This window comes from Alexandromys fortis, unplaced genomic scaffold, assembly GCF_014885135.2.
Source record: "Alexandromys fortis isolate MF-2015 unplaced genomic scaffold, M_Fortis_MF-2015_v1.1 scaffold_97, whole genome shotgun sequence".
Lineage (NCBI taxonomy): Eukaryota > Metazoa > Chordata > Mammalia > Rodentia > Cricetidae > Alexandromys > Alexandromys fortis.
In genome coordinates this window covers 4932208-4942534 of record NW_026067981.1, presented here as the reverse complement: position 1 = coordinate 4942534, position 10327 = coordinate 4932208, and the positions used below count along the sequence as shown (strand labels likewise).

At 41.7% G+C, this 10327-nt stretch overlaps 1 non-coding gene across 1 annotated transcript; it reads left to right on the top strand.

Annotated features, from left to right (window-relative positions):
• The first annotated feature begins 9003 nt into the window (after nt 1–9003).
• On the top strand, nt 9004–9110 carry LOC126511353 (U6 spliceosomal RNA). The gene has a single exon (XR_007594671.1). It is a non-coding gene; the product is annotated as a U6 spliceosomal RNA (small nuclear RNA).
• The last annotated feature ends 1217 nt before the right edge of the window (nt 9111–10327 follow it).

Sequence of the window (10327 nt, the reverse complement as noted above, 5' to 3'; positions counted from 1 at the left end):
ACTCTTCATCTTGTTTTGGGAACAGGGTCTTTCATTGGGTATTCTGGAGTTCCCTATCTTGGCTCACCTGGCCAGTGAGCCTGAGGACCCTTCTATCTCTGTCCCCCCAAGAACTGTAGTTGCAGGAATGCTCAGCTTTACCATGTGATCTGGGGATCTATACTCAGCTCTATGTACCTCCTCTGAGCTGTCGTCTAGTCCTCCATTCCCTACTAGGGAGCCACGAATCCCTGCCTGACTGCTGAGGAAACCGTGTACTTCACCCATTCTGTTGCTAGCCCAGGTCCTTTCCTCCCCTTCCATCCCTTCCTTTCCTTTTTTTCTACCCTCCTCTCTGCTTCTCTTTCAGTGATGGAATGGTAGCCTGCTGGCACATTCGCTTTCAGCTTTCCTGCCACTTGAATTTAGACCCTGACAAACCAAATGCTCCATAGAATCATTGACGGAGTTCTACGATGGTATGCACGCCCTCGAGAAGCACAGTAAGGTCTGTGGAGATACGCTTAGTCTAAATTGAGTAGCAAGTGTCAATATGGCTTGAAAACCAGACTAAAAGTTTTTAAAATATGACTTCAGTGGATAAAAAATGGTCTTATATGTGGCTGGAAAAGTACTACCTGTATAGAGAGCCTGATAAAGTTATTTTAGAGGGAAGGATGTTAAAATGATACGGGAAAGCACTTCTTCCTGAAATCCTGGGTGTGGCGCATGGCTGTTGCTGATTTTACCTCTTTACAGATGTCCTCATTTGCTCTGATCATTCATCTAGACTGCTAAAGGCGGAAGAATATTCACGTGTTGTTTTCACATCGGTACAGAATGGGATATCTGCGTTGAGCAGCAAACCTCATGAAGCCACGCAGTTCTGCAGGCAGGACCTGCATCATAAGGAGGGCAGCAAAGATAGTGGAAAACATCCTTGGAAAAAGTGAAAGACTTGTAACTGTCCCAGGTGTGCATGCCCCTTCACTCCAAACAGGCCCCAGCTAAAGCCTCAGGAAGCTCAAGTGTTTCCATATCATCTAGGTCAAAATACCTCAGCTTTGTAGGAGGAGGGGGGCTACTTGTTGATTCCAGGCTGCTTAGCCCCGAAATAATCACACAGAAATGGTATTAATTCAATCACTGCTTGGCCCATTAGCTCTAGCTTCTTATTGGGTTCTTACTGCCTTATTCTTACATAGTAATTTAACCCATTTCTATTAATCTGTGTATAGCCATGTGTCAGGGGCTTACCGGCAAAGTTTCAGGGTCTGTCTCCAGCGGGGCTACATGGCTTCTCTCTTACTCCGCCTTTTTCCTCCCAGCATTTCCCGGCCTACCTCTATTCCCTGCGCAGTCCCAAGACAGTTTCTTTATTAGCCAATGGTATTAAAGCATACAGAAGGGAATCCCACATCACTACTGTTTCTTTGTAATATCCCTCGGTGTTTCGCTTGGGAAACTAGACAAATCCCTTGCCAAAGCATCCTGTATAGGAAGACAAGTTTTGCTTTCAAGACTGGTGCTTACTGAAAGTGAGCGAGACAGGTCTGAGGCTCGCTCCTCTAAGCCTCCTTTCCTGTTGCTCAAGCACCAACACCCGTGGTCCTTACTGCTCTGGCAGAGGACGTGGTGAAGAGCCCTGGGGTCTGCGCTTCGACTGTGCTCTTAACCTTCTTAAAGTGTATGACACTAAGCATCCTTCATAGAGACCCAGGAAAGGTGACAAGGCTATCTAGAAGCCTTCACAGAAAAAACACCCCGTTATCTTGCATCTCTTTCCCCAAGGGACAAAGAAGTCAGACTTTTTTGAATCTCTTGCTAATGTTTTGTGTAGTAGGGAATGGCTGTACTTTTAAAATGAGGGTTTATTCATGCATATGCTTTTTTTTTATCCTGCCTCAGTACTAGACACCATTGGCTAAATACTTTATATCTCCACGCTCTTGTCTATCACAGCATCCCTGTTACACAGAATTAGTATCACCTCCCCTCCCCAATTTATTGCTGGAGAAACCAAGGCACACGGAAAGTAATTTCTCGATGCTTGACTAGTAAGTGATTGACCAGGATTTGAACCCAGACCAACTGGTTGCAGAACCTTCCCCTTTAACCTCTGTGTTCTGCTGCCTCCTGGTCCGACACCAGAGCATTGCTATGACTCATATTTATACTTACCACCCTTAAAGTTAGAGGCATGTATGAGTTTTCTTATTTTCTTTAAAACGGTTCTCCAGTCCTTTCTTTGGGGTTAAGGAAGCTGCAGCGGAAGCATGGGCACAGCATTTGGGGACGATTCCATGCGATCCCTCTGTCAGGTGTGAAACTCGGCCCTCTAACAGAGTAACTAACTGTGGTTAACAGAGCTCTAGCCACAGACACGCACAGAGAGACACTTGATTAGTCATCTTCACGCTCAGCTTCTGGGTTTATTTTCAGGAGGAAATGGGACAGATTCCGATCTCTCAACCTGCAGCCGTCTTTGCTTCTGACCTGCTATGTCAGCTCATTTCCTGCCAACCCATGTCAGTCCTTATTAGAAGTAGGGCAGCCTGCTTTCCAGGTAGGAAGTGGTTCCTGCCTGTCCTGGTGAGGGAGAATCTTACTCTCTTTGGAACACTTCCATGGGGGCCACATCATGGTGGTCAGATCCTAGTTATAACTCTGCTCAGAGGAGTTGGTTCATCACGTTGCTCTGGCCTCTCTCCCCTGAAGACCTCAGGATACACAGCCAAAACACCAATGCCAAGGATTGCCAGATATATCATAGAGCCCCATCTTAGCTACTGCTCTGTTGCTGCCCTGTCAAAAGCAACTTATGGGAGAAAGGGTTGGTGTACATGGGGGTATAATCCATCACAGTGAGGACGGACTGAGCACCAGGAGTGGGAAGTGGACTGCTTACTTGGCAGCTACAGTCAGGAAGCAGAGAAAGAACAGGAAGTCAGGTCAGGCGATAAAGCTTCAATACCTGCAGCCAATGACATACTTTCTCAAGAAAGACTCTTTCTTTTAAAGGTTTAACAAACTTCCCAGTCAAACCACCAGCAGGGAAATAAGTGTGCAGACACTAAACCTATCAGGGATATTCCACATCCAGATACCACAAGCAGAAGAGGAGGGAAGTGGTGAGTTGACTAGACTCAATCAATACTCTGATTTTCTTCCCTCGTCAACTTGGAATGAAAGAAAAGTGAGTATATTTGTCTTTCTTTGTCTCTGTAACCGAGAGTCTGATAGCCCCAAAGGATGGGAAGAAAGGTATGTTTGGATGCAGGATCTCAGAGGTTTGTGGTCCATCGTAGCAGGGTTCATGATAATGGTAGTAAATAAGGTGACAGAGTAGGAATCAGAGGAGAGCTGGCATTAGAAGTGGGCCAAGGTTATCCTCTTCAGAACCCGACGCTAGTGACCCTCTTTTGCCAGCTAAGCCCCTACCTCCTGAAGATCCCACCACCTCTGAAAATATTTTCCCTGCCTAGAGAAGATATAAGCCACCAAACCATAACAGAGAGATTCTCACTCAGAGGACATTGTCCTGTGACCACCATCAACATCCCACAAAGCTGCATGTGTCTGGCCTCAGACTATGGTATATAATTTTAAGCCGGTCCAATAAAAGTCATTAGAAAAAAGGGAAAATTTAAAGCCCAGAATATTGCACTGGAATGAGGCTCAAAATTAGGGTAGAGCGCTTGTCTTGAATTCTTTAAACAATGGGCTCTATCTCCATCACTGAAAGAGGAAGCAAGAAAAATTCTCCTTCATCCCATCTTGTAATCAAATGAAAGTGATTAATTTAAATTAAATTAAAATGATTGCCTTTGGAGAGTTGATTCAGGGGTTAAGAACACTGACTACTCTTCCAGCAGACTCTGGTTCAATTTCCAGCACCCATTTGGCAGCTTACAACTATATAACTCCTATTCCAGGGGATCCAACACCCTCATATAGATATCTATTCATGCAAAACACCAAGGTACTTAAAATAAAAATAAATAAATTATTTAAATGATTGATTTTCAACTGTATTAATGTACTCTTCCCAGTTATTTCTGTGTCTCCTCTAATTGACAAATCGAACTGAAAGTTCGATATTGATAAATGACAAGTAATTAAACAAGGCTTATCAAATTGAAGGGGCTATTCAGAATGACATTGTCAGATGATGTCAGGCAAGATTTACACATGGGTTTTTGACCTTTACTGGATTTGCCTAAAATGCTCACTAATCAGGTAACCTTTTAGAACATGATTATTTTCCATGACGATAGGCTTGGCCAAACGCAACCACTGGCAAATCACCCTGATGTATCTTACCCTTCCACACATCAGATAGCTTCTGAAGAGCTCTGCTTGCCTGTCTTGCCAAGGTCCACTTTACTAGATGAAGCACAACGAATAAAAGCTCAGAGAAAGATATTGGGTTCAACCTGAAGGTCAAAATAGCAAAACAGCCAGCCACTGGCTCTTACTTCTATCTCAGTCCGAAATGGGGATCTTGCCTCCAGGAATCTCAGAATGAGACTGAGATTGTGAGCTGGCTTCTCCCTTGTAAAATCCTCTCTAGTTCTGGGATTAAGGGCATAAACCACTATCGCCTGGTTTCTAGGGCAAGCTAGTGTGGCTACTAGGATTATAGGTGTGTGTCATTGCTGCCTGTTCTGTAAGGCTGACCAGTGTGGCTGTTTTACTTTTTTGATCCTCAGGCAAGCTTTATTTATTAAAATACAAATGAAATGCCACTACAACTGGACTTCCCAGTTAAAGCATCCATATTCGCTGGGCTCTTGATCATCCATGTCTTTTGTGGGCTGTGTATATTGATGCTCATGATGAAAGATCTTTGTAAGTATCTCATGGTCTTGACTCTCATTGCTCATCTTCATCCATGCAATTTCCAGTTGTCTTGGTTGTTGTCATAACCATTCTTACCTCCGGTTTCTTCCCTGAGTGAGTGAGTCATTTTAACTCAAACAGTCTCCCTGTTCATGCACTGTGCTATGGAGTACACTAAATCCCTTACAGCACATTTTAATCTTGAGGAATTCTGGCTGTAATACAAGTTTCTAGACATTCTGTCTTCTCCTCAAAATACTTATCACAACCAAGTCTGTCTGTGATGCTCTAAAGATATGCTGCCTTATTTCCTTGTCTTGGGCTTCGTTCATTTGTGGGACCTGTGATGATCTTGTAACCCTTATTCATCTGGTGACATTTACACTTTCTCAGCCCATCTTACATCATGGAGTCTCCTTCGTGAGACTTCTCTTGGCCTTAAATCACATACTTGCTTCCTTTTCCCTTCGATAGACCCCAGGAGTTTCGGTATTAGTGTTTAACAGTTTTTGTTTGGCGTCAGTACAGCTCCCCATGCAATACATCTCTCTGTTCTGTAACTTCCCTAGAGGAGGGACAATTTCTTCCTTCAGAGTTGTAGCCTCTGCGTGGCTCAGCGCAGCACCTTACTAATAATAGGAACTCCGTGAATGCCTGACAACTTAAACACATTTTAATAAGGCTGGTTTCTGACTGTGTGACAAAGGTTACGAAACCACTAAAGCTGGCTGTTCAAGAACTTAGCACTAAAATTATTTTTAGATTTTTCTGTCACACTGACAGAATGATATACTTGATCAGAGGTTTTCTTTAATGGAATTCTTTCTGAAACATCCAAAACCTTGATACAAAGGAACTCTGTCATCTACTTCCTTTTCTAGGTGTCACATTTGGCGTGTTAACTTGATTTTTTTTTCATAACAGTTTTGGAGAAACTGAAGAAAATAGAATAAGTCACCAAAGTAGAATTATAGAAGTAAGAGGGCTTTATTTACAGTAAGGCTTCCAAATTAACACCTCCGGCAGGTCTGCTTCTTCATCCAGGTAGGTGTCTTCAATACCATGCAGTAGTTGCTGGGAAAACAGACCCTCTCCTGGGCTGGGGGTAAAGTCCCTTTCATCTACTGAGAGTACACATGGCAAACCCTCTTCCTTCCTTTGTCTAGGATCCTGAACATGAGGCTTCTTGTGATATCTGCCTATCTGCAATTTTACACCTTTTGTGTAGTGACCCTTAGTTAGAACCTGATTTTTAAACAAGCTATTTGTTCTCTCTTAGAACAATGAATATAATTTTGGAGGTTCTTAAATTCCCTAAATCCAGCCCTTAAATTCTAAGCTCTTAATACCTCCTCTAGATTATAAACTGGACAGCTGAGATGTACCTTAATCATGTTTACATTTCCAGTGGCCCAATATATAATGAACACTTTGTAAAGAGTTGTTGAACTAATAATAAATTGGACAGATATTTTGGATAAGGGTAACATAGCATTTGGTTTCTCAGTCACAAGAATGTCCATTGCATTTAGCTACTGACTTCTACCACTACTGAATACACCAAAAAGGATAAATGAGATCATGTAGGATTTCTACACGATTAACTTGGAGGTAAAGAAAGCATTTTCAAGGGCAGTCTGGAGACTGACAGTGAATGTCCCATACTGCTTTAGAGATGTTTCTAATGAGAATCACCTGGATGAACCCCAGGACACAGACTCAAAAGGGCAATTATAAACATGATCAAAGAACGCAAGGATTTTAAAAAGAAGGACAAACAACTGAAGGAACTTAAAGAAGACAGGAATAAACTCCTGAGCAAAGTCCAAGAAAACACAAACTTAAGGCAGAAGGGAATGATGAAGAAAATCCAGGATTCAAAGCGTGGGTTAAATAAAGAGAGAGAAACACTGAAGAAAATTCAAACTGCAGCAGAGACGGAATTAAAAAGACCGATAATTCAATTAGAAAATCCTAGGGGAAAGTCTTACCCTAGAATAAATCAATTAGGAGATTGATTATTAGGGATTGAAGATAATTAAATAGAAGAACTGGACTCCTCAATGAAATAATAGAATAAAAGAATTAAAATCATGAAAGGAATAGGGCATGGGGACAACATAAAAGAACAAATCTACAAATTAAAGGCGTAGAAGGAGAAGAACTACAGGCCAGTGGCATAGACTCGATCTTCCACTGGATCAGAGAAAAAAAAAAACTTGCCTAAATTAAGGAACGATATATCCAGAAAGGCACACAAAGTGCACATACATGCAAAAATTCTCAAAAATTACTTTGCAAACCAGATACAGGTATGTAGAGAAAGACCAAGCTTCATTAAGTTGGCTTCATCCTGAGATTCAGAAATGGCTCCGCAAAGGTAAGCCAGTAAAGGTAATAAATCGTACAAATGCGCTTAAAGACAAAGCTCACACAGGTTTGAGTTTGTCGAAAACCGCCTGTGACAAATTCAATATGCTTTCAAAATAAAAGTCCTAAAGAGTGTAGTACTGGAATGAACATACTGCCACATGGTAAAGGCTATCAATGCCAAACCCACAGACAACACCATCTTCAATGGAGAAAATTTTGAAGTTATCTCGTTAAAGTTAGGAAGGAGACAGCCCTGTCCACCATCCCCACTCCTTTTTGTCATCGTACTCAAAGCACGAATGAACACAATCAAGATGAAAGGAAAGAAGTACTCATATATAAAATTTCAAAAGTAAAATACAAACTAATGTCAAGTGATGGGGGCAAAACTCTCTTGTTTTCTAAAAAAAAAAGAAAAAAAAAAAGAAAGAAACTTGTTTCCAATTCCTATTTAATGGAAGCCAGCCACCATGCTGAGAGAAAGCCAAGGAACCATATGGAGAGACACTGTATAGGCATTCGGGCCAACAGCTTCTACAGAGTGCCTAGCCAACAGCCAGCACCAACCGCCAGACCTGTGAGTAAAGAAACCTTTAGAAGATCCCAGCCCACAGCGCTAGCGACAGTCCTAAGCCCTGAGCTGCCCCAGGTGTGGCTTCTCAACTCTCACCATCTAGTTTACAGACTCACAGAGCCCTAAGCAGAGCTGAGTGGGTATGCCATTAACGTTCGGCTTTCGTTAGCACAGCGAAGGATGAAAGAGACAATAGTTTAACCTTATGTGAGTGTTTGCTTATTACTACTGTTCTAAGTGGTTCTCACAGAACAGTGAATTTGATGTTCAGGGCTGTTACTAAGATAGGTGTGATAATCCTCATTCTTTGATGAGGGGAAACTGAGGCAAAGGGGCAGTAGCTTATCATTTATAGTATCCATGGAGGTAGCCTGACCCTGAGGTCATGTACACTTAACAATTACGCTACCTACTCAAAACCAGGATTTTTGAGAAGATAAATCGATTTTTAAATTTAGTTTAATTTTATTTTAAATTAACAGATGATTGCCTATGCTGACGAGATAAAATGTGATAGTTACGTATATATCAGTGGAATGATTAAATCAAGCTATTACTATATGAATAATCCTAAATATTTGTTATTTGTGGCTAGAATATTTAAAATCCCGTTATTTATTATTAACTGTGTAATTGTGCCAGGCAGGAAATGATCAGAATGTATAAGTTGTACCTCTGATATCTTCCTCTCCAGCCCCTGCCTGCAGCCGCCACTAATTTTAGCCTTCCTTTCTAGGAGACAGATATTTTTAGACCCCCACATCCAAGTGAAACCATAGAGTATTTGTAGCTCTGTTCTGTAATTATTTCAGAGTAATGTCCCCTGGATTCACCTGACACAAATAGCAGAATTTTCCAGGTCTTTTAAAGGTCACAATGAAACACGCTGAGCTACGTCTATGTATTATATTAGCAAACTTTCTGTTTCATTTACTCTCTGCCCTCTGACAAAGTGTACAAAGGAGTAGACTAATGACAGGAAGATTCCTTTGGCTCACAGCTCCAGAGGTTTCTGAGCAGCTGGTTCCATCGGGGCCTCTGGTGAGGGAAAAGAGCGACAGAGCGCTAAAGAGCTTGATTCTGGGGAACAGAGTCAGGCAGAAGGTAATGGGGCAGGATTCTCTTCTCTAGGTCCTACATCTTCTAATGAGGCCCACCGCCTCCCCCCAAAGGCCACCAGTTTATGAATCTATCCACAGATTAACCTCCTGGTAAGGTTAAAACATTTTTAATTTGTGCTCGCTTCGGCAGCACATATACTAAAATTGGAACGATACAGAGAAGATTAGCATGGCCCCTGCGCAAGGATGACACGCAAATTCGTGAAGCGTTCCATATTTTTATATAGTGCTTGAAGTTCTAGCAATAGCAATAAGACAACATAAGGAGATCAAGGGGATTCGTATTGGAAAGGAAGAAGTTAAGCTTTCGTTATTTGCAGATGACATGATAGTGTACATAAGCGACCCCAAAAACTCTACCAAAGAACTCCTACAGCTGATAAACACCTTTAGTAGCGTGGCTGGATACAAGATCAACTCCAAAAAATCAGTTGCCTTCCTATACACTAAGGATAAGGAAACAGAGAGGGAAATCACAGAAGCATCACCTTTCACAATAGCCACAAAGAGCATAAAATATCTTGGGGTAACCCTGACCAAGAAAGTGAAAGATCTATTTGATAAGAACTTTAAGTCTTTGAAGAATGAAATAGAAGAGGACACCAGAAAATGGAAGGATCTCCCTTGCTCTTGGATTGGGAGGATCAACATAGTAAAACTGGCAATTCTACCAAAAGCAATCTATAGATTCAATGCAATCCCCATCAAAATCCCATCAAAATTCTTCACAGATCTGGAGAAGACAATAATCAACGTTATATGGAAAAAACAAAAACCCAGGATAGCCAAAACAATCTTATACAATAAAGGAACGTCTGGAGGCATTACCATCCCGGACTTCAAACTCTATTACAGAGCTACAGTATTTAAAACAGCTTGGTATTGGCATAAAAACAGAGAAGTCGACCAATGGAATCGAATAGAAGACCCTTACTTTAACCCACAAACCTATGAACACCTGATTTTCGATAAAGGAGCTAAAAGTATACAATGGAAAAAAGAGAGCATCTTCAACAAATTGTGCTGGCAAAACTGGATGTCAATCTGTAGAAGAATGAAAATAGACCCATATCTATCACCATGCACAAAACTCAAGTCCAAGTGGATTAAAGACCTCAATATCAATCCAAACACACTGAACCTGATTGAAGAGAAAGTGGGAAGTACTCTACAACATGTGGGCACAGGAGACCACTTTCTACGTATAACCTCAGCAGCACAGACAGTAAGGGCCTCATTGAATAAATGGGACCTCCTGAGACTGAGAAGCTTCTGTAAAGCAAAGGACACTGTTGCTAAGACAGAAAGGCAACCCACTGACTGGGAGAAGATCTTCACCAACCCCGCAACTGACAAAGGTCTGATCTCCAAAATATATAAAGAACTCAAGAAACTAGACCGTAAAAGGCTAATCAACCCAATTATAAAATGGGGCACT